Raw genomic sequence first — 27104 nt, 5'->3', positions numbered from 1 at the left:
CTCTTTGCACCTAATTTCAACTTTTATAAATTCGTCCACTATGCGATCCACCTTATAGCGTAATCTTGTCTTTATACTCCTCTTTGCTTCAAGCTCATTCTGTGTTTTAATTGTAGCCTTTTTTCTTCCTCTTTTAGTTGCAGCTTCTCACATACTCCCTCCATATAGGAAATAGATGACGTTTATGAAAAGATTTGAGTCAAACATTGAGAATATAAATTATGAATAACTTTTAAGTTATTGAGTTTGAAAAAATGAAAATTATATGAATAGATTTGTCTTAAAATTACTTTCATAAAAATATACATATATCACTTTTCAACAAATATTTTTATAAAAATAAGCAGTCAAAGTTATGCTTCGAAGACCATGTCGCTGTCCTAAACGTCATCTATTTCCTATATGGAGGGAGTACTTTTCATCTTAGCAGGAATACTGCCAGGATTACATTGAATCTATATATCTTATATAGATGGCACCCACTAACTATTTCTCTTTTCATGCAAGGTGTCCACATCATTCCCCACTAAGTGTTCCACTAACTTGCAATCCTTTCATGCAATCTATTCATGTTTTCTTATTAATTACAAAAAATATCCATATCATCTTTACTATATGCAATACTTTAAATATTTAATCTATTAATATAAATCATATACGTACGCTATTTTTTCATCGCCTATTCTTCTATTATATGATCAAATATTCTATTAGTGCTTCTTCTATTAGCGTATCAATTTTTACCAGATCCAATAAACAAAAAATGTTCATGTCATCTCTACTTCTAGCAATACTTTTAATTTTTAATCTATTAAATCAAAGTTATATACAAACGCTATTTTTTATCATCTATTCTTCTATAATATGGTCAAATATTCTTTTGGTGTTTCTTCTATTAGCTTATCGGTCTTTATCAAATCCGATAAAAAGATAACATGCAAGTAAAATGCACCATCTATTTTTCTCAATATGCAAGCTATATATCCATATCATATAGAAACTCATTATATCAGACACCATCATTATCCACTAGGACCATCTATTTATATATTCCACCGATTTTCTATGAATGTTGCCAGGCAATCACCTTAGTGTTTCTAATTTTAAATTTCACCTTAAAATTTTATTTAAGAAATACCGCAGCAACGCGCGGGGTTGTCGGGTACCACAATTAGGGACACCCTAATCGGGGTACTAAGATCACCCTGAAAAACGCAAACACATGTTAGACAACTGGGCCCGCGAAGGCCCACGGCCTCCTTCCAATCTGGAAGAAAGTAAAGGACTCAAAGAAGCCCAGCATGCAGTCCATTCGCACCCCCCTCAAACCCGCAGAGCGATCTCCGCCTCGCTCGAGGGCTCCCATAGGGACCCTCGACTGCGCTCCGCATCTCCGCCTCGCTCGAGGGTAGCGAGTCTACCCTCGAGCGGGCGAAACATCTCCGCCTCGCTCGAGGGTTGCGAACCTACCCTCGAGCGGGCAACTCACCTCCGCCTCGCTCGAGGCCACCCCTCGGCGTAAAGGACAAACGGCCCTGCCGCTCACCTGCCGGTCGTACGGAGGCATTAAGTGCCAACCACTCCTCTACAGCGCTCAGCACAGACGGCATCAGACCGCCATTCCCCACAGTGGCTGTGACCGGAGTCCCATCCGCCAACTCCGGCCACTGCTCCGCCATCCCGGGCGCTGTGGCAATACTGTGGGACCTGCAACGCGGGACGAAGCGCGGTCGGCACAGTTCCCATCACTATTTTACCAACTCCTGCCGTCCGGACTCCACCTCATCACACGTATGGCCCCGGACCCACCTCCCGCTCGGGGAGGGGTCTGGTGTCGCCACGCGCCCCCTCGAAGAGGGGTGCCCAGCATTAGCGGCCGGGGACCCGGACCTCCCTCCTCGAGGGGTCTGGGATCTCCACGCGACCCTCGGACCTCCTTAGTGCGCACGCCAGCACTACGTCTAGGGGGTCCGGGATCGCCACGTGCCCCGCTACCGCTGGTGCACGCAAGACCCTGACCTACAGGGCCCACGGAACACCACCATGCCACATCTGGAGGACTGTACACCCTACAGCGACGACCACTCCGCCTGCTGGGGTTGGCAAGACGCCGGCGCGATCTTCGCAAGGTCAAGGACGATGCCCAAGACGACCATCACGCCTGACGCCATACCCCACAGTATACTTCCTACAGTGTTCGACCACTACACCCCCACGATTCGGAGGAAAACGACGGCTTCCACGCTCCCCTGCGCATGTACACCGTCCCTCCTTGTGACTATAAAAGGAGAGGCAGGCTTCCTTCAAGGGGGACGTTAGCTACCATCGCCACCTAGGTCGGTCGGCTCTCTAGGCATTACATCGCTCACAGAGCACACACTCGCTCCTAGCCCCAACATTGCTACTCGCTACGGTCAACTCCTCTTCTCGCAAAGACTTGGGAGCCTCCCTCCCTCTCTCGCCTCGCTTGTACCCCCTACTACAAGCACTCCAGGTGCAAGATAATACAGTGCCCTCGCACACCTTCTTGCTGGACGTACGGCCCCGCGGCCGGAACTAGGATAAACCTGTGCGTTACTGTGTTGCCTCTTGCATCAACACTTGGAAAGAGGAAACACGCAGCATTTACTAGTTGGGATCCGGACCCCCAGGTCGGGACACCGACAGTTGGCGCTCCAGGTAGGGGACGCTGCGTGACATTTTCTCTCTTGTTCCCATTTGATCTTCAGGGATGGCGGGCAGATCCAACCCATACCCCATGGGCGTCTCGGATCCGCTCCCAGCGGGGTACGTGATCTGGTTTAGGAGTCTCGAGTTCAGAGCAACTGGCAACGGTTACCTCATGGAGCTCCTCCCGCCCAGACGCAACCCCGTCACTCCGACTTCACCAGCCCAGCGCGACAGGTGCTCGGGCCACCGTTCACGACAAGCACGCGCGGAGCGGCGCCGTGCGGCATGCCACAGCTCCCCCACGTGGGTTGAGGCCGGCATGTCGCAACTCAGCATCGCGGCCAACGGGGCCACTGCTTCGTCATCATGAGCCTCGGCGTCGTCTACGCCGGAATCATCATCTGCTGCAGCACCAGTGCCTCCCAGGGGGGCTCGACCTCGCCGTCGCCCTTTCCCTTTGGGATGCACAACGCTGCCACCTACGCCTCTTCAATCAGCACTAACTTCACCGAGTATGAGGATCTGCCGGGTCATCATCTTCTGTCGATCCGCAACCTCATCGCATCATCTCCTGACGAATCCTATCCCGAAACGGCGAGTTCGATCGCCGATGACATCAACTTCTTCATGAACAACTTCACGGCCGAGGAGGCCGAGGACTACTCCGGGGTCCGCGACCACGACGCTTTCCGCTCGTTCCAGCTCGCGACGGCTTATTGCCTCACCTGCTCTGAGGACTCCAGTGAGGGGGAGTACAATCCCACTCGGGAGTGCTTCATGGCCGATCTTGCGGACGAGCAGAACGACAACGCCTCGGGCGACGACGGCGATGGCGGGGCAGATGCACAGGCGAACCAACCGGTGGTGCCGCCTGCGGCCCCTTCCTCTTCGCCAAGCTCGGCGGCGCGACAAGCACAGCTAGCACAACTCAAAGAGCTTCAAGCCAAGCTCGACGAGCAGCGCCGGCAGACACAGGAGCTGCGCACCGCGCGTGGTGCACATGTCTAGGCGGCGGCGTGCGTTGCCCGGGAACGCATCCTGGCCGACGACAACGTCGATAAACCTCCGGAACTAAAGACGGCCGGCGAAAAACTCATCGCTGCGGCCTACCTACTTCAAGCCATGCCCGAGCCATCGACGCCTTCGGGTCGCAACCTGCGCCGTGAGGCATAGGCGCTCATCGAGCAAGCTGCCGTGTAGCAAGCCGAGAGCTCTGCGTCTCGTATGCGCTCGAAAGCCCCGGAACAGCCCGGTGGGACTGCACGCCAGGACCACGAGGCTTCGGTGCACACTCCACCAGCAGGGAAGGGCAAGGCAGCCATAGCGCCCGGTGCGAAGGCACCCTCGGTGCACGACCGCATCGGAAAGGCTCCCATAAGGGAGCGACTTCACGACACACGCGGGCACGCCAATGACGGCGACACCCGCTACATCGTCGGCGGCAGGAAATACACCCCTCGACGGGGTGGACGTTTCAACCCCGAGCATGACAGGGGCGAGTCACCGGAGCCTCCGGGCACCCGGGTGTTCAGCCGGGAGATTCGTACAGCATTTTTTCCCCCGCGCTATCGACAGCCCACCACCCTCGTCAAGTACTCGGGCGAGACAGATCCTGCGGTCTGGCTCAACGACTATCGCCTAGCATGCCAGCTGGGCAGTGCGACAGACGACGCGGTCATCATCCGCAACCTTCCTCTTCACCTTGCTGACGCCACACGAACGTGGCTCGAGCACTTGCCCGCGGACCAGATCCACAACTGGGCCGACTTAGTCAAGATCTTCGTAGGCAACTTCCAGGGCACATACGTGCGCCCTGGGAACTCATGGGACCTCAAAGGGTGTCGCCAGAAGCCCAATGAGTCCCTGCGCGACTACGTGCGGCGCTTCTCTAAGCAATGCACTGAGCTCCATAGCGTCACCCACGTCGAGGTCATCAAAGCCTTCCTCGAGGGTACGACGTGCAGGAACCTGGTGCACGAGCTTGCGAGAAGCCGACCCGCCAACACCAATGAGTTGTTCGACGCCGCCACCAACTATGCCGCCGGCGAGGAGGCTGTTGGTGCCATTTTCGACGATAAGCCGAACAAGCGCAAGGAAGATGCGCCCGCGGAGGGCAGCAACGCTAAGCCCAATGCCCCCGCTAAGAAACAGAAGCGGCGGAGGAAGGGAAAGAAACTGGTCCCACCGAACCAGCGCGGATCAGGGCGGGCAGAGGACTCCAAGGAGGCCTTCGCTGCCGCCCCGGACCTCAAAGGACCTCGAGGCCCCCCTCGAGGCGGTGGCGGCCTGTTCGACGACATGCTCAGGAAGCCGTGTCCTTACCACAAAGGCTCGGTCAATCATACCCTCAAGCAGTGCGAGATGCTCCGAAAGTACTACAACTGCGTTGCGCACCGCGACGAGGACAAGAAAAAGGATGCTGGCAACAAAGGTGGAGATGACGAGTTCCCCCCGGTGGAGAACGCCTTCTTCATCTTCGGAGGACCAACGACGAACATGACCTCTCGGTAGCGCAAGCGTGAGCACCGGGAAGTCTTCTCCGTCACCAAAGCCACGCCATCCTACCTCAACTGGTCGAAGGACACCATCTCCTTTGGCCGCGAGGACCACCCCGACTACGTCCCGCATCCGGGACGGTACCCGCTTGTTGTCGATCCCATTATCGGCAACACCCTCTTCTCCAAGGTGCTCATGGACGGAGGCAGCAGCCTAAACATCATGTACCCCCACACCTTGGAGCTCATAGGGATTGGATTGAACAAGCTTCGCCCCCAGCAAGTCGCCATTTCATGGCATTGCGCCAGGGAAGCGCGTCCAACCCCTCGGCCAGATCGATCTGCTTGTCTGCTTCGGCACGGCAGCCAACTTCCGCAAGGAAGTACTCACCTTTGAGGTGGTGGGGTTTCGGGATCTTATCATGCCATTCTTGGATGTCCCTGCTACGCCAAGTTCATGGCCATCCCCAACTACACCTACCTCAAGCTGAAGATGCCGGGTCCGAAGGGCGTCATCACCGTCGGCTCTTCATTCGAGCACGCCTACGAATGCGACGTCGAGTGCGTTGAGCACGCGAAGGCTCAAGCGGAGGACGAGGCCCTCGCAGCCACCCTCGACAAGATGCAAGCGAGGCCTTGGACTCCACGCACCGACATGCAGGGAGTTTCGAACCCGCCGAGGGTATCAAGAGGGTGCCCCTCGACCCGAGCCTCCCCGACGACAAGGCGTTGCAGATCAGCGCCACCCTCGACAGCAAATTGGAATTGGTGCTCGTCGACTTTCTCCGCGCCAACGCAGACATTTTCGCGTGGAGCCCCTAGGACATGCCTGGCATACCGAGGTAGGTCGCCGAGCACTCCCTTGAAATCCGACCTAACTCCAAGCCGATGAAGCAGCGACTGCGACACTTCGACGAGCTCAAGCGCCGGGCGATTGGCGAGGAGTTGCAGAAACTTCTGGCGGCCGGGTTCATCAAGGAGGTATTCCATCCCGAGTGGCTAGCTAATCCTATATTAGTGAAGAAAAAGAACAGAAACTGGAGGATGTGTGTAGATTACACTAGTTTAAATAAAGTATATCCGAAGGTTCCCTTTCCTTTGCCACGTATTGATCAAATCGTAGATTCAACTGCGGGATGTGAACTTTTATCCTTTCTTGATGCTTACTCCGGTTACCACCAAATTAAGATGAAAGAGTCCGACCAGCTCGCGACTTCTTTTATCACACCATTCGGCATGTACTGCTACGTTACGATGCCCTTTGGCCTCAGAAACGCCGGAGCTACATATCAGCGGTGTATGCTCCACGTTTTCGGAGACCATCTCGGGCGGAACGTAGAGGCATATGTCGACGATATCATTGTAAAATCCAAGAAGGCGGATGACCTGGTTGCCGATCTCAGGATCGCATTCGATTGCCTATGGGCCAAAGGGGTAAAACTCAATCCCGAGAAGTGCGTGTTCGGGGTGCCTCGAGGCATGCTATCGACTCTTGAGGAAAACCGAGCGCTTCACGTGGACCCCCGAGGCCCAGGAAGCCCTCGACAGGCTAAAGGCATCGCTCACACACGCCCCCATTCTCACACCACCCACGAACGGCGAGCCCCTCTATCTGTACATGTGGCAGCCCCGCCTAAATTAATCCGGCTTAAGTGCGCTAACCATCATCAAAACGACAATCAGGGTTAACACGCACTTAAAACGGAGTAATCCGGCAGTGCTGTCGGGTAAAATCCCGATTAAACCACTTGAACAGGATCGACAAAGCAGTCCAGAGAATGCAACATTCCACAAATTTTACAGCACAGAGTATGAAATTGAATTAATATTACAAACCAAGTTTGAATTCATAAAAGTATAACAAAGATCAAGAATGACGAAAAACGAACGATAGTCTAGCGACGATAGAAGACGTCATGATGAAGCCCGTACATGACGTCAGCCACACCCTCAGATGCACCACCTGAAAAACAAAGCCACAAGCAAGGCTGAGTATTCTAATACTCAGCAAGGCTTACCCGACTAAGGGTATACTTAGCCCTTTATCTAGACATGCAAGGCTTTTGGCTTGAGGGGTTTGTTTTGCCGAAAAACAGTAAAGAATAGATCCTTAATTGCAGGTTATAGTTTTCAGGTTCTAGTTCAATTAACCATTCTATGTGAGCATCTATCCAATAGCATGCATGGTGGGAACAATTATCTTTTATTAACCAGTCAACCATATTCATCATCATCATATTTCACTTCTTACTCTATGTGGCAAAAGAGTTAAGCAGTCCCATTATCCGTGAGAGGCGGACGATTCGAATCGAATTTGTTAACCTTGCAAGGCAGACCTAAACACACGTCACGTGGTTACTCCCAGAGTCACACGTGCAACATTTCCCCTTTCTTTCCGGGTTGTGGATCAGGGTCACCGTCCTCGACTACAGAGTACGACGACTCTGCACCCGCATGTGCGCGCATGAGAAACGACGTTCAAAGAAGGTGAGGGAGAAGTCCACTTGCCGGGCCAATCAGGTACTTAAGCTTACCGATTACCATATTCTCGGCATGTGTTTAGTACGTTCAAACGCTTAACTACCACTACCACACACTGCGGCCTTATCACATTTCACTAAACAGACGGGACATCCCAAGTACCACAGTCCCGCCCGTAGGCCTTATAGTTGCAGCAGGTAGTAAACATCCAACTCCTATATTTCTCGCGAGTGACAGGAAATCACTCGACTTCTACCGAAACATTAGCATAGCCAACTAGCGACCTACACATACTAGTGTTCAAACATCGGTACCTAGGATTATGCAATTAAGGTTCCAGTCAACTTAAATGCACAAATAGATAGGAACAATAATAAGTTGCATAAATTTAAAATAGTAGGACATGCTCCGGGGCTTGCCTGGGATTAACACTAGGTCAGTGTTAGTTAGAGAACAACTGCTCGGCGAGCATCTTCCTTCGGTCATGCACATCGGGATCCATCCATCCATCTTCTAGATGTGCCCACCATTCACCGTCTTCTGGCTCGGCTTCAATGTCACATCCTTCACATGGTACATCTATCGTACCTAAATGAAATGCAGCAATGCATATGTATAAATGCATAGTTCCAAGTTGCTTAATAATGTAGATGTTATTATTTTTCCCTTCACGATAAAGTTGTAGTCCAACATGATGTGAGTTTGGATGTGAACTTCTTAATTAACATTTCCTGGGCAGTCGTTTATAGAGTAGTATCTAACATTTCTAACTATACAAGGCATCATGATCAACGGCACAAAAGAAGCTCACTAACTTCAAAAACAAGTGGTAGTTGTTTCCGAAAGCAAGTAAATCATGGTTTGCTAAATAAATAACAACTTAGTACACATACAGTAGTAGATTCAGCAAAAATTACATTAAACAGAAGATAAAATAGAGTAATCTATCCTGTAAAAATCAAGCTATTTCATGCAGCCATTTACTCGGAACAATTCAGATATTCAGACTTCACCTAGAGCAAGATTAAATTCTACAGAACAAACCACAACACTTATGAAGCTCAAAAGTTTTCAGAACAGACTTCATATGATTCTTGACACCTCATAAATTTTTCAGAATTTATTTTGCAGATAATTAATTCTGAGAAATTAAACAAAACATACATCAATCTAACAAGATTCATTTTTAACTTCTGTTCTATTCATGAACTAATGCTCAAACTTCATGTACCAGCTAATATACTCGATATTAACACTCAAGAATATTTTCATGATTTATCATGAAAAGAAACTATTTACCATAATTAAAGTCTACTAAACAAATATTAAATCAAAGAAATAGCTACACATGAGAACTGAGCACGAAATTTTTATAGCAACACTATATTCATATGAGTAATTCACCATAAAAATTTCATTGCAAGATAGGGCCTCAAACAGTAGTTAAGAAAAAGATAAAACCAACTAATTTCTATGCACTAGCAACACAAATCAAATTCTACAGCAAAAACTTGCAACTAATGCCTAACATATTATGATTCTACTGCATAGATCTCTTCAGGAGGATTCCAAAACATCAAGATTTGCTATTTTACGAATTTTCTACGAATTGATATTGAATTTCAAAGTTCACAGCAAAGCATAACAAACAAGTCCCTATAGCACTATTCCACTGAGTCTTGGGGTTTGCAGACAGCCCCCTGGGCTTCTTCGAATTCCAACCCGAGGTCCCTGGCGGACATTGAAGAACAGAGGAGAGATTTCGGCCTGGTTTTTGGCGAGGAGAGGCACCGGCGGTGGGGGCTAGGTTGGGGAAAAGGTAGAGGGGACTGAGCCGCACCTCTGGGTGTCCTTGGTTCGCGGGGAGGAGGTCCGAGGCGGCGGCTCCACAGGCGCCGGCGGTCGGTGGTGGAACTGTGCCGCGGCAGCGGCGTTCCGGCAAGGGAGAGAGAGCGAGGGGTGGTTGAGGAGCTTCACTGCAACACTAGGGAGCTGTTGGTGTGGTCGGTTTAGGCCGAGAAGGGGTGAAGGAGGGGGCTCCACGGAGAGGGCCGGACGGCGGCGGTCTGGACCATGGCGGCAGCTCGCCGGTGAGGCAGGAAGGGGATGGCTGGGCTCGGGAGCTTCTCTGGGGCGAGAGGGTTCCGTTCCCGGGGTCAATCGGAGCCGGGGAAGGGCGGAAGTGGGAGCTCGACGTGGAGGCCGCGGGCGGCGGCGCCATGGACGCGACGGCGAGCTCCCTGGCGCAGGGAAAAGCTCGGCTCGGCTCTGGGAAAGGGAAAGGAGTGGAGAGAGGGTCAAACACGTCTGCTGCGCGGCCCAAAGGGGAGGAGACGACTGAGGGCGCAGGGAGATGGAGATAGGCGCACGGCACGGCGCGTCGTCGCCGTGGCGCTTCGAGCGGCCATCCTCGGCGTATGTGCAGGGAGATGGCGCCGCGTGGAGAGACCGAGAAGCGTCGGGGATGAACTAGGGAAGGGGCGAGGGCCGGGGCTCAGCGCGTGGCCGACGGCGCAGGCGTGCGGCGGCGAACGGCGCCGGCACGGCGTCACAGCTAAAACAGAGAGGGAGGAGATGGAGTGAGGGCAAAACTGTAATTAACTCGAAGTTCTAAAGTTCAGTTCGTAAATTCAATTTTTCTCCTTCTTCTTGGCCTCAAACGAAAAACTTTTGAATATCAAACTTGCTTAAAATTTCGAGATCTACAACTTTCGTTTTAAGAACTTTTTCATTTGAGACTTCGTTTGATAGATAAAAATTGAAACTTGAGTGCATTTGAAAATATCCAATATACTTTGAAATTCAAATTTTTCTCCCACTTTTGTGTAGCAACTCGAAAAACTTTGAACCCGAAAGTAGTTCGTCTTTTGAAATCCTACAACTTTGGTTTTGGACAAAAATTCATTTGAGCTATATTTTAGAAATTATTTTCAAAGCAGATTAGTTTGAAATTTAACAGATAAATTAAATCTTTGAACACTACGGTTCAAAGGACCTGTCATTTTATGTTCAAACTTTTATTTTCTCTCTTTGACGTCAACGAGACTTTGATTTAACATGATTTTAGAGAGACACCTATTTGTTTTCATATGTATATTTACATTAGTTTAAAAAATTATTTACGGTTTCTGACCTATGCATCTATACACATACACATGCATGCACACATAAATGCATTCGATTCCATTCTCTTGGTTGATTATGCATGATATCATATTTAATATTTCTTGCTTAGCATTTTAAAACTCTGGGATGTCACAGCCTACCCCCCTTAAAAAGAATCTCGTCCCGAGATTCCGAACGATCAAAGTCACAATAGAGAATATTGATATTGACGATACGATCCTTTGCAGATAAGAATTGAGAACTCAGAGAGAGTTTAAGAAGCAAGGTATAAGAAACACGATATCTCCTACGATTTTATCCGATTGATAACTTGTCCAACCTTGCTTGATTTATGCCCTCTTGTTCTAATGGTAATAGCTTAGATTGCTTGAGCATCTGGGCAGATTAAACGAAGTCCTTTGTCTACCACCTCTTGGAGTCTTCCCACATTCACATCCATTACCAGTTCTTTCGAAGATTATCTTCTTCGCGTCTTCAGAAGAAGGCTTACCTGATTTGGGATCCGATATATAGATCTCCAGACAAACAATAAAGACAGAGTTGAGGAAGGCTCAAACGACACCTGCGCACGCCAAGTAATAGAACTTGGTGTTGGTTATTCACAGAAGACTCTCGCTTGTTTCTGTCGTAGTACTGCCAATCGTTACTAACAACACCACTAACGAGCATATTTCTAACTAGAATTTCCCGAGTAGTATAGAGAAATAAAGTATGGACGAGCATTATGAAAAGATGGATAGCAAAGAGGTGATCCAAATACAAGGTATGGTATATGAGTGGTAGAGATTAATCGTGCCGCTGTGTGAACTAATCAATTGTTTTTCCACACTAAAAAGCACCAGGGCTTCAGTTTTTGCAGCAAAAGTCTGTGGATAAAACATGCGGATACAATCACCACCAAAGTCGGCTGGAAAGGACTGGTGGACTATTCTAGTACCAACATATAGCAGGATTTTGCAGAGAAAAGAGGATCTAAGTTCTGGAAGAATCAATTTCTCAATCTGGTGGTGAATCTAGATAGAAAAGATATCAAGGGGAATTTTTGCTCAAAGACATTCTTGCTCAAACTGTTGATTAAATTAAACGGTATGATGCGAAATTCATATGCTCAATGACCATGATAATGATGCACCCTCGAAACATATGATTGCAATGCTGGTGCAATGCAATGACAAAATATTTTATGCGCCAATGAAATGGTGCTTATGACCCGATGCAATTGCCACGATGCTGACTCAATTTTGCATACACTATGATGCATCGATGATGATGCTCTTGACAGATGCATGTATGAGATGCATAAGCATGATGCACATATGAGATAGTTGATGATGCACATAGCGCAATGCGCATACCGTACCTATTTTCCCGTGATTAAAACTCGTTAGCCCTATACACTTGAGTAAGGATCAGAAGTTAGGACACTAGTAAGGTTGCATAGAAAAGGATTGCAGTGAGTTACGTCACACATACCTAGACACCAGCGCGCTCCTAGTAGCTCAATCATGTGGCTGCAACGCACACGAGAGTCTAGGTTCCGTCGCGGCATCATGGTCATGTGACTAAACACCACCACAAGAGAAATCAAGAGCAGCAACCCAATAGTGCCAGCAACGGCAAGATAGGGACCAAAGACAACCCACGAAGTGGTACTCAAACGCATATCCATTAGTCAGTCTACAGATTTCCGAGCATGAGGCAACACCATGCACTGACGAATGACGTGAAATGATGTGATGCATGATTGTTGCATCAAGGACTGTATTTCAAAGGTTATTATTATAATGAATCTTTTTAATTTATCCAAACTTAAATGAGCAAGAATGAAGGTACAATTTTTTTTAAATGTTGGAATCAAGGTAGCCAGCAAGATCAGGCATAACACCAAGAGAAGTAGAATGATTATTGATGGGGTTTTGTTAACAAACATCATGGCTTAGCCAATGAGCCATGAAGGAAAAAGAACAATGGTTTTGATAGGAATAGATTCAAGGCATTGGTCAAGGGTTGGATCGATTGACAAGTTAAGATCAACGGTAAGGTTCACGCAAGACCCAAAGCCACTAACTTACAGAAGGACCTTCTCAACTCAAGATTGAACTAGCATATTACATCGGTCGTATTACTACAATAGAAAACCTAGGAGGACATTCAGGTAAGAGCAACATATTATAGTTAAACAACATAACAAGAAAGGCGATCAACCAAACCAAGATATGCCATGATGCATGCACGTCCTATATGTCCTCACAAAACAAAACAAATGCCAAATAGCTTTGGACTTACGGGGTTAGCACCGGTGGCTTGGCACAAATTACGTCTCTCCCTATATATATATTTAACAGAATTTTATTCGTTCTTAACCTATCGCAATCCTGGTTAGCGTACCTGCAGAGAATTGGTAGCTTATATATAAATATTCACGACTGGACCCTTCGTGCCAGCACTCACGAACGGCCCCCATGTGTCCTACGCCACATGGGTAACGCATATGCAGTTGCCCACATATTCACCCATACATTACCGTTCACTATAGAAACGGCAGCCATACAATTTCCGCCGTATGGCCAACGTTAACATATGCTACTCAGTGGCGTATTCACAAGTTCCTTTACTCCCAATATAATCGACCGATGGTCGGTATATTGGCAGCAGCTCAAGTAGGCCACTGCTTGAGCACAGCGTTCGGTTCGCATCACCGACGGGAAGGTCAGTCTCCCTCAGCTGACTGAGTATACTTTACTCCCAATATAGTCAACCGATAGTTGATATATTGACAGCACCTCAAGTAAGACATTGCTTGAGGGCAACATTCGGCTCGCATCACCGACGGGAAGGTCAGACTCCCTCAGCTGACTGAGGATCCTTACCTTCTTACCTTAGCGTAGGTGCGTCGTTACATAATTTAAGGGTTGGTTGTACACAAAAATAAGGTTTGACAAAAATGTAAAGTGCTGGAAGCCAGATATAAATAAACCATAAATAGATAGCCACCTAGCAAAACTCCCATAATTTCCCATAGGGCTTTACGAACTATGCTCAATCCTTAACGGACCAACGTATTTGCAATTGCGATTTTTGTGGTCAAGTTTTAAGAAAACAGGTTTTTAAGGTTTGTCACACTCTCGGAACTATGTTTTGCAGCTCTGATACCAGCTGTGGCAGCCCCGCCTAAATTAATCCGGCTTAAGTGCGCTAACCATCATCAAAACGACAATCAGGGTTAACACGCACTTAAAACGGAGTAATCCGGCAGTGCTGTCGGGTAAAATCCCGATTAAACCACTTGAACAGGATCGACAAAGCAGTCCAGAGAATGCAACATTCCACAAATTTTACAGCACAGAGTATGAAATTGAATTAATATTACAAACCAAGTTTGAATTCATAAAAGTATAACAAAGATCAAGAATGACGAAAAACGAACGATAGTCTAGCGACGATAGAAGACGTCATGATGAAGCCCGTACATGACGTCAGCCACACCCTCAGATGCACCACCTGAAAAACAAAGCCACAAGCAAGGCTGAGTATTCTAATACTCAGCAAGGCTTACCCGACTAAGGGTATACTTAGCCCTTTATCTAGACATGCAAGGCTTTTGGCTTGAGGGGTTTGTTTTGCCGAAAAACAGTAAAGAATAGATCCTTAATTGCAGGTTATAGTTTTCAGGTTCTAGTTCAATTAACCATTCTATGTGAGCATCTATCCAATAGCATGCATGGTGGGAACAATTATCTTTTATTAACCAGTCAACCATATTCATCATCATCATATTTCACTTCTTACTCTATGTGGCAAAAGAGTTAAGCAGTCCCATTATCCGTGAGAGGCGGACGATTCGAATCGAATTTGTTAACCTTGCAAGGCAGACCTAAACACACGTCACGTGGTTACTCCCAGAGTCACACGTGCAACATTTCCCCTTTCTTTCCGGGTTGTGGATCAGGGTCACCGTCCTCGACTACAGAGTACGACGACTCTGCACCCGCATGTGCGCGCATGAGAAACGACGTTCAAAGAAGGTGAGGGAGAAGTCCACTTGCCGGGCCAATCAGGAACTTAAGCTTACCGATTACCATATTCTCGGCATGTGTTTAGTACGTTCAAACGCTTAACTACCACTACCACACACTGCGGCCTTATCACATTTCACTAAACAGACGGGACATCCCAAGTACCACAGTCCCGCCCGTAGGCCTTATAGTTGCAGCAGGTAGTAAACATCCAACTCCTATATTTCTCGCGAGTGACAGGAAATCACTCGACTTCTACCGAAACATTAGCATAGCCAACTAGCGACCTACACATACTAGTGTTCAAACATCGGTACCTAGGATTATGCAATTAAGGTTCCAGTCAACTCCTGTAAACTTAAATGCACAAATAGATAGGAACAATAATAAGTTGCATAAATTTAAAATAGTAGGACATGCTCCGGGGCTTGCCTGGGATTAACACTAGGTCAGTGTTAGTTAGAGAACAACTGCTCGGCGAGCATCTTCCTTCGGTCATGCACATCGGGATCCATCCATCCATCTTCTAGATGTGCCCACCATTCACCGTCTTCTGGCTCGGCTTCAATGTCACATCCTTCACATGGTACATCTATCGTACCTAAATGAAATGCAGCAATGCATATGTATAAATGCATAGTTCCAAGTTGCTTAATAATGTAGATGTTATTATTTTTCCCTTCACGATAAAGTTGTAGTCCAACATGATGTGAGTTTGGATGTGAACTTCTTAATTAACATTTCCTGGGCAGTCGTTTATAGAGTAGTATCTAACATTTCTAACTATACAAGGCATCATGATCAACGGCACAAAAGAAGCTCACTAACTTCAAAAACAAGTGGTAGTTGTTTCCGAAAGCAAGTAAATCATGGTTTGCTAAATAAATAACAACTTAGTACACATACAGTAGTAGATTCAGCAAAAATTACATTAAACAGAAGATAAAATAGAGTAATCTATCCTGTAAAAATCAAGCTATTTCATGCAGCCATTTACTCGGAACAATTCAGATATTCAGACTTCACCTAGAGCAAGATTAAATTCTACAGAACAAACCACAACACTTATGAAGCTCAAAAGTTTTCAGAACAGACTTCATATGATTCTTGACACCTCATAAATTTTTCAGAATTTATTTTGCAGATAATTAATTCTGAGAAATTAAACAAAACATACATCAATCTAACAAGATTCATTTTTAACTTCTGTTCTATTCATGAACTAATGCTCAAACTTCATGTACCAGCTAATATACTCGATATGAACACTCAAGAATATTTTCATGATTTATCATGAAAAGAAACTATTTACCATAATTAAAGTCTACTAAACAAATATTAAATCAAAGAAATAGCTACACATGAGAACTGAGCACGAAATTTTTATAGCAACACTATATTCATATGAGTAATTCACCATAAAAATTTCATTGCAAGATAGGGCCTCAAACAGTAGTTAAGAAAAAGATAAAACCAACTAATTTCTATGCACTAGCAACACAAATCAAATTCTACAGCAAAAACTTGCAACTAATGCCTAACATATTATGATTCTACTGCATAGATCTCTTCAGGAGGATTCCAAAACATCAAGATTTGCTATTTTACGAATTTTCTACGAATTGATATTGAATTTCAAAGTTCACAGCAAAGCATAACAAACAAGTCCCTATAGCACTATTCCACTGAGTCTTGGGGTTTGCAGACAGCCCCCTGGGCTTCTTCGAATTCCAACCCGAGGTCCCTGGCGGACATTGAAGAACAGAGGAGAGATTTCGGCCTGGTTTTTGGCGAGGAGAGGCACCGGCGGTGGGGGCTAGGTTGGGGAAAAGGTAGAGGGGACTGAGCCGCACCTCTGGGTGTCCTTGGTTCGCGGGGAGGAGGTCCGAGGCGGCGGCTCCACAGGCGCCGGCGGTCGGTGGTGGAATTGTGCCGCGGCAGCGGCGTTCCGGCGAGGGAGAGAGAGCGAGGGGTGGTTGAGGAGCTTCACTGCAACACTAGGGAGCTGTTGGTGTGGTCGGTTTAGGCCGAGAAGGGGTGAAGGAGGGGGCTCCACGGAGAGGGCCGGACGGCGGCGGTCTGGACCATGGCGGCAGCTCGCCGGTGAGGCAGGAAGGGGATGGCTGGGCTCGGGAGCTTCTCTGGGGCGAGAGGGTTCCGTTCCCGGGGTCAATCGGAGCCGGGGAAGGGCGGAAGTGGGAGCTCGACGTGGAGGCCGCGGGCGGCGGCGCCATGGACGCGACGGCGAGCTCCCTGGCGCAGGGAAAAGCTCGGCTCGGCTCTGGGAAAGGGAAAGGAGTGGAGAGAGGGTCAAACACGTCTGCTGCGCGGCCCAAAGGGGAGGAGACGACTGAGGGCGCAGGGAGATGGAGATAGGCGCACGGCACGGCGCGTCGTCGCCGTGGCGCTTCGAGCGGCCATCCTCGGCGTATGTGCAGGGAGATGGCGCCGCGTGGAGAGACCGAGAAGCGTCGGGGATGAACTAGGGAAGGGGCGAGGGCCGGGGCTCAGCGCGTGGCCGACGGCGCAGGCGTGCGGCGGCGAACGGCGCCGGCACGGCGTCACAGCTAAAACAGAGAGGGAGGAGATGGAGTGAGGGCAAAACTGTAATTAACTCGAAGTTCTAAAGTTCAGTTCGTAAATTCAATTTTTCTCCTTCTTCTTGGCCTCAAACGAAAAACTTTTGAATATCAAACTTGCTTAAAATTTCGAGATCTACAACTTTCGTTTTAAGAACTTTTTCATTTGAGACTTCGTTTGATAGATAAAAATTGAAACTTGAGTGCATTTGAAAATATCCAATATACTTTGAAATTCAAATTTTTCTCCCACTTTTGTGTAGCAACTCGAAAAACTTTGAACCCGAAAGTAGTTCGTCTTTTGAAATCCTACAACTTTGGTTTTGGACAAAAATTCATTTGAGCTATATTTTAGAAATTATTTTCAAAGCAGATTAGTTTGAAATTTAACAGATAAATTAAATCTTTGAACACTACGGTTCAAAGGACCTGTCATTTTATGTTCAAACTTTTATTTTCTCTCTTTGACGTCAACGAGACTTTGATTTAACATGATTTTAGAGAGACACCTATTTGTTTTCATATGTATATTTACATTAGTTTAAAAAATTATTTACGGTTTCTGACCTATGCATCTATACACATACACATGCATGCACACATAAATGCATTCGATTCCATTCTCTTGGTTGATTATGCATGATATCATATTTAATATTTCTTGCTTAGCATTTTAAAACTCTGGGATGTCACAGTACATAGCTGCGACGACCCAAGTGGTCAGCGCGGTGGTCGTTGTCGAGAGACAAGAGGAGGGCCATGCTCTACCCGTCCAATGGCCGGTGTACTACATCAGCGAGGTGTTGTCTGAAACTAAGGCACGCTATCCGCAGATTCAGAAGCTGCTCTACGCAGTGGTTTTGGCTCGGCGCAAGCTGCGCCACTACTTCGAGGCCCATCCCATCACCGTGGTCTTGTCTTTCCCTTTGGGAGAGATAGTCCGCAACAGGGAAGCCGAGGGTAGAATTGCCAAATGGTCTGTGGAGCTGATGGGAGAAACTCTCACCTACGCCCCCCGCAAAGCGATCAAGTCCCAAATCGTGGCTGACTTCGTGGCTGAGTGGACGGACATTCAGCTACCCCCACCACAAATCCAGGCCGAATGCTGGACCATGTTCTTCGACGGGTCGGTGATGAAAACCGGCGCCGGTGCCGGCCTCCTTTTCATCTCACCCCTCGGAGACCACATGCGATACATGATACACCTGCACTTCCCTGCGTCGAACAACATGGCGGAGTACGAGGCCCTCCTTAGTGGCCTCCGCATCGCCATCGAGCTTGGCGTCAAATGCCTCGACGTGCGCGGTGACTCTCAACTTGTCATCGACCAAGTAATGAAGGAGTCTAGCTGCCACGACCCGAAGATGGAGGCATACTATAAAGCAGTGTGCCGCCTCGAAGACAAATTCGACAGCCTAGAACTCAACCACGTCCCACGCAAGTACAACGAGGATGCCGACGAACTAGCCAAGATTGCGTCGGGGCGGACCACCGTCCCCCCGAACATCTTCGCTCGTGACATCGCCAAGCCCTCCATCGAATTCAAGGATCTGACGGAGCCAGGCCCCTCGTCCACCGGGCCCTCTGGCGGGAACCCCCCGGCGGACGAGGTCGAGCCTATGGACATTGACTTCGGGACCACCGTGGATGAGGCCGAAGCAATGGAGATCGATGAGGCCCCCACTTCGCAAGATTGGCGCACCCAGTACCTTGACTGGATGATTCGAGGGGTCCTACCCTCAAACCGTGCTCAGGCACGGCGCCTCGCTAGACGGGCCAAGTCTTTCGTCCTAATCGACAACGAGTTATACAAGCGCAGTCCCTCGGGAGTTTTGCAGCGATGCATCCCTATCCCCAAGGGCAAGGAGCTGATCCGCGACATCCACGCTGGTGTCTGCGGCCACCATGCCGCACCACGTACCCTCGTGGGTAATGTGTTTCGGCAAGGTTTTTACTGGCCCACCGCAGTTGCCGACGCCACCGACGTCGTGCGGACCTGCGAGGGTTGCCAATTTTACGCTCGAAAAACGCACCTCCCCGCGCACGTTCTGCAGACCATCCCCATCACATGACCTTTCGCTGTGTGGGGACTGCACCTCGTTGGTCCACTGCAGAAGGCGCCCGGGGGCTTCACCCACTTGCTGGTGGCAGTCGACAAATTCTCCAAGTGGATCGAGGTTCGACCCATCGGCAAGATCAAATCCGAGCAAGCGGTTCTATTCTTCACCGACATCGTCTTCAAGTTCGGGGTCCCGAATTCGATCATCACCGACAACGGCACCCAGTTCACAGGCAAGAAGTTCTTGGCGTTCTGCGACAGCTACCACATACGTGTAGATTGGTCGGCTGTGGCACACCCACAGACGAACGGGCAAGTGGAGCGTGCTAATGGCATGATCCTCCAAGGACTGAAACCAAGAATCTTCAACAAGTTGAACAAATTCGGCCGGAGGTGGCTCACGGAGCTACCCTCGGTCATTTGGAGCCTGAGGACGACCCCAAGCAGAGCCACGGGCTTTAAACCGTTCTTCCTCATCTATGGCGCCGAGGCCATACTCCCCACGGACTTGGAGTACGGGTCGCCAAGGCTCAAGGCATACCAAGAGCAGTAGAACCAGCGAGCTCGCGAAGACTCGCTGGATCAAGTAGACGAGGCTCGAGATGTGGCATTCCTACACTCTGGACGCTACCAGCAGTCTTTACAAAGATATCAAGCGCAGAGGGTCCGGCGCCGAGACCTCAATAAAGGGGACTTGGTGCTGAGGCTTCGACAGGACAGCAGGGGCCGCCACAAGCTCTCACCGCCATGGGAGGGCCCGTACATAATCGCCGAGGTGTTCAAACCCGGCACGTACAAGCTGGCGAACGACAAAGGCGAAGTCCTCACCAACGCTTGGAACATACAACAGCTACGTCGTTTCTATCGTTAGAATTCCGAGCTATTTGTACATCGTTTGTACTCGCATTTTTTATTTCCCAAAATAATAAAGAAGTACACTTTACTTGTTTATTTTTGGGAACCTTCCGGACCCTCGACGGTTCGGGCGCGCACGAACACTGAGGTACGTTTGGCTTTACCCTCGGCAAAGCCAAGCCTCCCTCAGGGGCTACTACGGGGGGAACCCCCGAACGTCTCCAAAAATCGCCAACATTTTTCCGAAATATTTCTGTCTCGTCTCTAAGCTTCTCGTATACTTGGAAAAGACGGACGCGGGGCATAAGCAACTACGGTACGGGGCCGGCCGAGTCGTGGGGCCGCCTACGCCTCCGGGATACGGCACCCCCCTCACCACCCCACGCCTATGTCGCTTATGAACGCGAAATTCCTCGCAGAAGTCTATCTAAGTCGCATACGAGAACATGAAAATAAAGTAAAGAAAACGAAGGCTCGAACACACAAGGCCTCGATGGGCCACACTGTCGATTTCAACAATTTAACGAAAATGAATTTCTATATTCATAGATGCGATTACAAAGTGCGATTACAACGAACACTAATCTATTACATGGGCTTCGAGGCCCAGCCTATCTACAGGTTGTCATCCCCCCTCTGTGGATCTGCGACAGCATCGAATTCAGCTATTGGGGGGATGTCGGCTTTGAGCTTCTCGGCAAGTATCACGGTGAACCCCTCGGCGGCTACGTCGGCGTCGTCCATGATGGCTGAAGCGGCATCCGTATCGGCATCGTCCGGAACCACATACCCCGACGACACTCTCTGCAGGTCCATGAGGTAGTGCATCGAGGCCATGGTGAGGGCGCGAAGGACACAGAGGAGGAAGGTGCTCTTGGCGTGCTCAGCGATCCGGCCACCTAGCGCTCGCAGGCGACTTATCACCGAGCTACCAGATACAGCGCCATCCCCCTCGAGCCCCTGGCACACGCTCACGGCGGTCCGCTGGAGGTCAGCGTACTCTGATTGAGCCGCCATGAGCGCGGTGCCTACCGCCTCTTTCGTCGCGGTCTCGTCCGCCACCCTCTGCCTCAGCTCTGATCAAAGGAATCAAGATCAGCTGCGAAAAAGTAAAATCCAACTACAGCGAAATTTCGAGTACTTACCCACGATGTTCCTCTGCGCCTCCTCCCTCTGGACTCGGGCGGCCTCCTCGAGCGAGGACAAAGGAGTTTTCCTTCTCCCTGAGGGCGGCCTCCACGTTCTGAATAGCCACCTCCTCCTCGAGGGCTTTGCCCTTTTCCTGGAGGGTCCCGGAGAGCGTGACGACGGTCACCTCTTTCTGGAGAAGCTCAGTCTCCTTCTGCTCAAGCGCCGTCCTAAGGCGTTGCTGCTCGACAGTCTGCTCCTCGACTTCTCGAGCCTTCTGCTCTGCTGCGACCCTCTGGACATCACGCTCGCCGGTAACCCATGCTAACTCCTCCTCCAGTGCCCGCTGACGCGCCCCCAGATCCGTCATCCTGGTGTTGGCCTCGATGTTCTTGAGTACCAACTCGGCATTGTGCTGCCCGAGCCAGCCTATCTGGGAGTGCAGCCGGGTCATCTCGGCGCTCTTTCTGCGCAAGATATCCTTCAGCTGCTGCGAAAGGAAAGACGTGGGTAAGATAAGCAAAATCAGGGCCAAAAATATGAACGATTCTCGGGGAGGAGCTGCTTACCTGGCTGATCTGGTAATCCGTCGTTCGATGGAGCCCTAGGGCGCGTTTGAGGAGGTTCTGAATCTGAGAACCTGCCTCGTACTGCGCCTGCCAGACGGCCTCCTCCTCTCGCTCATTGCGGAGGACCTCCGGGGGGACCACAGACTGAACGATGGCCCCATGCTGGGGCTCCCCGGATGCCCCCTCGTCGAGCACCTCCGCGCAGGCCGACGTGAACTCGGCGATCTTGTCGGCAGCGCTCACCGCAGCAGCGGGGTCGATGTCTCTCGAATCCCCGTATTCCCCGCTGCTGTCCGGCAGTTGCACCACTGGGATCGCGATGTCCGTTGGTGCCGCCGTTACCGCAACAACACCCCCATCCTGGGCCTCTCCGGGCGCCAAGACGCGGGTCTCCTCCACCATCGGCTCCCTCTGCGCCGACTCCTCTGCGACACCCTCGACCCCAACCCTCGAGGGCTCGGGGACGAGGGTCTCCAACTCTGCCTGGCCAGCGGGGCGCTCCTGCGGAACCCCAACAGATCCTTCCTCGACGACCGGCCGGGCGGCGTCATCTGCGCCGCCCCGGCCGGTATCCCCCCGCGGCGTCGACCGGATCGGTTGCTTCGGCTCCGCTCTGGCCAGCGTCGCCCCCGTTCCCCGGCACTAGAGCCTGCTGCACTGCTTGAGTCCCTCGAGCCATCGCCGCCTGTAGCTTCGCGGCCTCTGCCACGATATCTACGACGGGCAGAGACTGCGGCGCCGTGTGCGGCGTGGCGCGTGCCCCGGTCTTGAGGGCTTTGACCGGCGCGAGCGGGACTGTATCCTTAGCGACGGTCCCAGGGCTGGAAATCAGGGAAGGAAATTGAGGTTAGCAGGTACGGGGAATCAACTAAACAAACGCAAAAGAACAAAACCAGAGACACTTACCCAGATCGGGCACTCATGCTGCGCTTGCCCGTGCCACTCCTTCGGGCCCGCGGCACACCGACGCCCCTCGACGCCTGATCCGAGGGTGTCACCCTCGAAAAAGGCTGAGGCCTCGAGGCCACCTGTTAGGACACCTCTGCGCTCGCCGCGGACCCGTCGCCGCCCGTCGACATCGTGGGCGCGAAGACCCCCTCGCCCGTCGCTGGCTGGGGCGACCTCCGCTCTGTTGCGGGCGCAGACGATCCTCCACCCACCACCGGCGAGGGTGACCCTCGACCCGCCGCCGGCATGGGCGATCTCCGCTCCGTCGTCGCTGGTGCCTCGTCGCCATCCCCCTGATAGACCGGCGGGGAACTCGCGCCCGCCGCCTCGTCGTCGCCTAGGGGTGAGCCTCGGCATCCGAGGCCTCCTCCTCGTCGTCCGTGGATTCGGGCGTGGCGGGCCGCGGTTTCCCCTCCACGCGTACAATCTGGCACGCCTTGTCGTGCTTCGCCTTCCTCTTCCTCTTCCTCTCGACTGTCGCCTCTGCCTCATCTTTCCGCTTCTTCACCGCCTCTGCGTGCAGGCGGTTGATTTGGCGTTCTTCCGGGACCGGAGGCCTCGAGGGGTGGCACTTCAACCCCTGTAAAACACAACCAAGTCAAAGTCAGGAACTGAGGAAAGGAACAGCACAAGTCGATAAGGAATCCGGAATCACGACTCACCAGAGAAATGTACCCCGGCTCGGGGCACATCTTGATCCTCCAAAGATCTTCAGGGTCATTGGGGAACTCCGCCACCGCGCTCCTCGCCCTCCGGGCAGCGACGTCCCGAGGGAGCAGCTCGACCGACGTCCTCGAGCCCGAGGCCCGGGCCCCGGGGGTGAGCTTGAAGATCGGCAGGACCCTCTCCATGAGAGGGATCACCCTCTGCCAGTGGAAATTGGCGATGACGGCAGCCGCCATCAACCCCCATCGACCCAAGCGCTCCAGCGCGTCGGTGAGGACCTTAAGCTTGGCTTGCTGCGCTGGGGGTGATACCCCCCAATCCCACTTCTCGGGCCTCTCCCGGAGCACCCTGTTGGTGAATGCCGGGAGCTTGCTGCTGAAGTTGCGCAGGTAGAACCACCCTCGCGACCACCCGGCGTTGTTTGTTGTCATCTTGTTGGAGATGTACAAATTCTTCCGGGTGGGACGCAAGTGGAGCGTCAGGCCTCCTGCGCGCGCTTACCTCTTCGCTTGGTTTCGCACGTGCTTGACGAAGAGCTCGCCGCGGAAGAGGTGGATCCATAGATCCCAGTGCGCCAAAATCCCTAAATATCCCTCGCAGACGGCAATGAAGACCGCCGCCTGCGAGATAGAGTTGGGGCTGAAATTGTGCAGCTCCGCTCCATAATGGTCGCACAACGCCCGCATGAATCGGCCCACGGGAACGCCGAACCCCCGCTTGTGGAGCCTCACAAGGCTCACAACGTAGCCCACAGGGGGATTCGGCTCTGTCTCCTCCGGCCGCGGGGAGATCCACACCGGCGCCCCTGAGTTGGGGTTCAGCGGGAGCAGCCTGTCCTCGACTAGCCGCTCCAAAACCGCCTCGGTGGCGGTGGATCTCCCCCACGGCAACGGCTCCTGGAGATCCGCCATTGCTTCAGACCAAGGGGGGACGCGGGGAGGCAAGCTCTGCGATGGCGAAAGGTGCGCTCTCGTTTTCCTCCCTCTACTTCCTCTCTCTCTCTCGGCTACGTGCTCAGAAGGCAGGGGAGGCGAAGAAGGCAGGGGAGGCGAAGGCAAATGGCCAGGTGAGCCCAAAACAACCTCTTTCTCCTCGCTTTATTTCACCGCGGCGGACGGGTCCGTCACCACGGCCAGAATCTACCGCATTGAATGTGGTAGATTTGGCTATCGCCGACGGATGGGTCCCACGGCACGGAGTCTCCCACGCACGCACTCGGCAATAATTACGGCGCGGTAATCGACGGGCGCGACGCGACTGTTGCGCTGTTCCATCCGCCAGCCGCTGCCCACGCCGCTTCGCCTGCCCGAGGTAGACGCCTGAAAAGGCGCGCCCGCACCGCACCGCACGAACCGGGCCACGTCGCCCACGACCAGCGAAAAACCCACTCGCGTGACCCGCGACTCCGCGCCGTTCGCGAATCGTGACGGAATATTCCTCCCGGGGGCTCCTTACCCTCGAAGGAATCACATTCCGAGGCCTTACTGATTAGGGGTTCGAAGCCTGACCCGTCGAGGGTTCGACAGGCGCCCCAGATCGCCAGAGTCAGGGACTGCATGGATGTGCCATACAAGCTACCCTCGAACGCGGAGTTCGAGACATCCTACGCAGTGTTCAAGGCCAGTCGAGGGTGCCTAGTAGGGGGATCCCATCGATGGAGAGCATCGAGCCCTCGGACCCTATCGAACGGGTCCGAGCCCCGCCTAGCGAACTCTCGCAAGCGCTTTATGTGATGTGTCCACGGACCACGAGCCGACCCTTATCGAACGGGGCACGGACGTCTGCTTGAACTACCCGCTAATAGCTCAAAGAAGCAGCCATAGCTCGCGGCCCGAGCATGGGTAGCATGGTGCGCTTCACCTCTCCTCCCTGCGGAAGGGCGATGAGGGACGTAATCAAAGTCGAGGGTTCCCCTGAATGCCTTCACGCAGGCCTGGGCTCGGGGGCTCCTCGCACACCACAGCTTAAGTCGCACCCTCGAATAGGTCGACAAATGTCAATTGTGAAGTTTCACGTGTCTGATCAAATCCCCTACTATTAACGCGTGCCCGCCTGATGGTAAAGCTGAACTCCGGGTCGCTGTACCAGCACTGAGAATGCCGAGGGCGGATGAAAAAGTGCCGATGCCGGCTGGAAAAGACGCTGGACGGCCACCCCAGTGAAGCAACCCAGCGGGGCGACGTTTATAGCCCTTGGACGAATGCAAACACTCCTCCAAGGCCTCGGGGGCTACACCCGCGGGTGCGCTGACGCGCCCCCACGGAGGAAACTTCACACATATTCGAGGGCGGAAACCCTTTGTATACCCCTATACCCTTGGTCATCCTCCCCATAAAGGAGAAAGGGATTTTATTGCTCGATGCAAATAAAGATTACAAAGGGTTACCGGCGCGAAGCCGTCGAAAGGTACTAACACTTTGCCACCTGTGTGGCAATTTTCCCTGTCTTGGGGAGGATCGAGCGACGAAGAAAGCACCAAGCCCCTGGCTGACGCGACGGCCAGGCTGCTAGGGATGCGAGGAACAGCCCCCAGACCGCACGGGTCCAGCGGGATGCTCTCCTCTCAAGCTTTCTTCTAGCATCTCCTCCACCAAAGACTATGCGGGGGGTCGAGCTGGCGGACAGCACCCTCCACATCGTCTCCCTGAGAGCAACCTTGTTGCCGGGGGGGACGATGCAAAGAACAGCCACCAAACCTGGCACCAGTGCCACGGTCAGGCGTCTCCATCCCCCTTCAGGTTAGGGGACATCACAGAAGCAGGACCCCATGTGTCCAATGCACTTCTGCCGATCCCACTGAAGCTGAGGGATGGTGCGCACGCCCTCTCTGGTTTTCCCCCGCTGCTCGCAAGCTTTCTTCTAGCATCAAAGCCTAAAAACACCAGGCCACCCCATCTGGGGGCCGGTCGCAAAGGGCAAAGGAAAACATTACAAGACTCAGGCAATGCTAGAAGAAAGGCAGGGAACTTGGAGAGAAAGAGGAGTCCCACGACCCCTATTTATAGCTACGTCGGGCGCCAAGCTTCAAGCCTGTCGAAGGGCGAAGGTTTGGGCATCCCGTGACGGCGCGGCACTCCACGAGCAAAAGATGCCCTCGGTTACCGTGCCGAGACGCGACCGAACAAAATAAAGCCGAGTCCCTGGACGCTAAGCGGCACAGCATCGGCCCAGGCTGACTGCCCTCGAACGGCGCATCGCAAGGCGACTAGGGAAAGCTGAGCCGAGGCCCTGAGCACGGGACAGCGCGACGGAGGTACCAGTTGCTGAGCAGCAGGTGCCATCGTCGCCCTGGCCCACTCAGCACGCGGATGTGTCTTATCCTTAGAACGAACTAAAAAAGGCATGCGCCTCGAGGTACTCTCCCCCCAGGCGCACTACCCCGACCGACGAGTTGTCACATCCGCTGGGCTGGCACCCAGGTGCGCCTGGCGGAAGCACAACACCGATCGATCACGTCAAGGGGTAAAATCGCCGAAATACCCTTTGGCCGAATCCCTTGACTCGACCAAAAC

Source organism: Panicum virgatum, chromosome 4K, assembly GCF_016808335.1.
Source record: "Panicum virgatum strain AP13 chromosome 4K, P.virgatum_v5, whole genome shotgun sequence".
Classification (NCBI taxonomy): domain Eukaryota; kingdom Viridiplantae; phylum Streptophyta; class Magnoliopsida; order Poales; family Poaceae; genus Panicum; species Panicum virgatum.
This window is presented reverse-complemented; position numbering follows the sequence as displayed.